Source organism: Belonocnema kinseyi, chromosome 5, assembly GCF_010883055.1.
Source record: "Belonocnema kinseyi isolate 2016_QV_RU_SX_M_011 chromosome 5, B_treatae_v1, whole genome shotgun sequence".
Classification (NCBI taxonomy): Eukaryota; Metazoa; Arthropoda; class Insecta; order Hymenoptera; family Cynipidae; genus Belonocnema; species Belonocnema kinseyi.
The window spans coordinates 98444525-98448668 of NC_046661.1; positions in this window are offsets into that span (position 1 = coordinate 98444525).

Genomic DNA, 4144 nt, shown 5'->3' on the forward strand with positions numbered 1-4144 from the left:
AAAAACATATAGATATGCTAGTGTAGTCTGTCGGACAGTCCACTTTTTTTTGTGTGTGCCGGTGTAATTATCTCGATTTATGTGATTTTACTATCACTTTTAATACCCATATTACTTTCAATACCCATGTCTATTTAACAATATCTTTGCTATTTCATACTTAAGATACGCTATAGTTAAGTCAAATAAATAATATTCTTGACTTAATTATCATTCTACTTAAGACTTAAGATGTATTTTTATTAATTTTTATAAATCTATTAAACTTAGGAAAAATATGATTAACTTTCTTGATATAAAGCGAAAAATCTATTTCAGTAGTTTTTCTATATTTCTACATTTCTCAAGTAAAAATAAAGAATTGAATTACCAATAAAAAAATTTAAATAAAAACCTCAGCAAGAAATGTAATAGTTGATATTTCAACCAAAAAATATGAAAATTCTACCAAAAAGGATGCATTTGAAAACAAATACCCGAATTTTCAAAGAAGATCAATTTTCTACCAAAATTATGAATTTCCAACAAAATTCAGGATTTTTCAAACAAATAGTAGAACTTTTAACTAGAAATGATAAATTTTCAACAAAAAATGGAAAAGTTGAATTTATAGTAAAAATGCAATACAAACAAATAAAGAACAAATTTTCAAAAAATAGCCAAATTTTTTAACTATAGAGACAAATTTTCAACAAATAAAGATTTTTCAGTCAAGAAAAAAAAGTTTCAGCCAAATTGTTGAGTTTTCAAACCAAAAGATATGGGTTTTCTATAAAAAAAAGTTGAATATTCAATCAAAAATAGAAAAGTTACATTTTCTGTAAAAAACTTATTTTTAAAGCTAAAAAACAGGAAAATACAGCAATATAGTTCTATTTTTTACGAAATAGTTGAATTTTTAATCTGCCAAAATGGATTCTCAAAAAAAGATTAATATTTGATATTTCAAGTAAAAAATATAAAATACAAGTAGCCAGAGGTTTCAGTACAAGTATAGCTGAATAGGGGTCTATTTTTACGGAAATTTCGGTACAAACAGCCTGATTTTTCGGTATGTGCAGACACTTCCATGAATTTCATTTTAAAATCAGAAAAACGAATGGTCAACCAAAAAAATTAATTTTCTACCAGAAAAGATGAATTTTCAACAAAATACATGAATTCATAAACAAACAGTTTAACTTTAAATAAAAAAGATAAATTTTCAACCAAGAGTTGAAAAGTTAAATTTAGTTAAATTTTAAATAAAAGAATTCAGTTTAAACCAAAAATACGATTTTTCTACAAATAAAGATTTTTCAGTCAAGAAAAAAGTTCATCCAAATTGTTTAACTTTTAAGCCAAAATACAAAATTTCTCTAAGTGGTTGAATTTTCAAACCGGAAATTTAAGTTTTTAACAAAAAGTTAATTTGTGACCAAACATTTGCATTTTTAACTAAAAAAGATTAAATATCTCCGTTCCAAAATATTCGTTATGATGAGCAGTTGCAACCCTTATTTTTAGAAGGGCATTATTGGACTGTTATTGAGAAAATTAAAAATTAAAGTTGACGTGTTTCCGAGCTTTAAAAAAAATGCATTGCGAGGGGTGAGATATCCCTGCAGTTAATGCATTGCGCTTTTGGAAAATTAATCACAACATATGTTTAAAATGTTAATTTTATAACGCTTATACTGTGAAAAATAATAATCATTCTATTTTGAATAGAAACCGTTTTTCACACTTTCTTGAAGACTGATATTTCACCAATATCATATGTCTATTTTTTTCTATGACACAATTAACTGAAATTAGTAATTCCCTATAGTATATAAAACCAACTTATTTTTTCTGGTCTCAAACCCAAAAGGTCCATTTTTGTTCGAATATAGCCAAATATTATTTACTGAACTAATTTTGAAAACAATTTGTTTTAAAGTTTGAAAATATCTTACATTTAATTTTATGTACTTTATTCATTTTCATATCATTTTCAAAGTATATGTATTATTATTTCGAAAATGTTTTTTTAATCGCGAAATATGAAAATAATATATTTTGTTTCTAAGTCACACAATTATAGTTTAAAAATTCAGGATAAGACAGAAATGTAATAAATCTAGGTTCAAAGAAATTTTTAAATTCCTCTTTTCTTTGCATGCTTAAGCATGCTTTTAAGTCCTTGAATGGATAAATTCAAAAAACGTTTGGTAAATGCAGAAAAAATGCAGTACATTAATTAGTAAATTCATTACATTTTAATATAAAAGTTATGTCCCGAAGAGAGTTTTTTTAAGAATTAAGTTAAGGCTTATGTGAATGAAAAATTTCGAATTAATTCTTGAGAAATTAAAGAAAAACTGTTTTTGGGGGTAAACTTTAAGGGTAGTGTTCAAACCTTAAATCGACGAATTAATACGTAACAAAAAATACACATTTTGTTTTATTCCTTTTTTTCTGTTTTTATTTCTCCTGAGAAAATTTTTTATAACAAACGTGTTTGAAACTATTGGCTTCAATAATTATGTTGGACTAGTCGATTAAAAATCCTAATATTGAACAAAACCCATTTTTCCAAAAATTCACAAATTATGCCTTTCTTCAATAAAATTTGTTTTCAAGATACTGGAACTTGGATTTAATACCAGTTTTAACCTTGGCTTGAAGCGGCCTTCAAACAAAATAAAATTCGTCCAAACGTAAACAGTCAGAACCGCTGAAACATTTCCGTTGGATTTGAACGCATGGCGCAATCTGGTGGAACTTGCGCGCCCATAAACCACAATTTCCTATTGTCGTTAAAAGGAGTGAAAAGGTAAAAATTCTCAAAAATATGTGACAAATAAATTTTAAAAAATTTTGTAATTTAAATAAATACGTGAAACTTTTTTTAGATACACTTTACATGCGCGGGATATTCAAATAAGTCAGAGTATATAGTCATCAGTCTATGCGCGTAAGTGGCCAATGAAATATGCATTTTTTCAATGAAAATAAAACGACATGTATTTTTGCGGTTTAGTGACAAAAAATGTTGACGAAGTTATGAGTATTTTAATTCTTAAAACTAATGACGCAGAAGCAGTATTTCGGTTGTCTGAACCAAACGTTGGTTTGTGGCAACCGAACCGGTTTGGTTATCCTGACTGAATCTGTTTGGTTGGAAGAGTTCGGTTGCGCGAACCTCACAGTTCGGTTGCGGCTAACTCCACTACGCATGCGCACTCGTCCTCTAGCCTGCGCTGGAAATTTATTAAGATATGTTATAGATTTGTAGAGTATTATACCATACAAATATTAACATTCAAAATAATTTATTTGTTTATTTTCTACCTTTATTTAATGCTTTTGTATAATTTATTTTCATTATTTCCTTTTCGCCTGCCGGCCTACGCGTATTGCGCAAACTCGAGAATTTTTGCGTTCTGAAAGAGCTGTTACCGTTATGATGCGCTGCTCAAACCGTAGCGTCAGTGTTTCATAACATTTTATAGGCGTTTCGTGAAGTGAATTAAAGTGCAGTGGAATTATTTAGACAATCGAAGTTTTATAGTGTGCAGAAAGGGCGTACAAGGAACTTCTTTCTAAATGGGGTATCGAAAAATACATCGAGAAACTTGAAGGTAAGAACGAATTTTTCCAAATGCTTAGATTCAAATTTGAAGGAGTGATTTTGGAGTTTTGGATTCATGGACAAATTTGTTCAGTGTAAGAAACGCCAAGCTAGACAATTTTCATTTTAATTTGATCAATTTGCCTCCTTCATAAACATTTTATGTATATGTTATGTTTAAAAAGAATTATTCTAAAGGGTTATTCCAAAACTATACTCTTAGTGAAAATCATATCGCATATTCAAGATATAGCGGACTGGGGTGCCAACGCAAGACCTTTTATTTTTTTCTTTCTTTCCTTTCTAGTCGCGTTTCTACACAGAGGAGGAGATAGACGACGACTGTTTTCAGTTCCTCGCAGAAGAAAAAATTTTGGAGTTGTTCCCTAAATTGGGACCGTACTCCAAATTCTTAAAGGAGTATAAGCGGTGGAAGTAGGAGATTTACAATTTACGAGGGTAGTTCAATAAGTCCTTAGAATGACCAACATATGGCGCGCGAATCGCTCCAAATCATCTGTTTTCAGTCAGCACCACTCCCGACTAGAT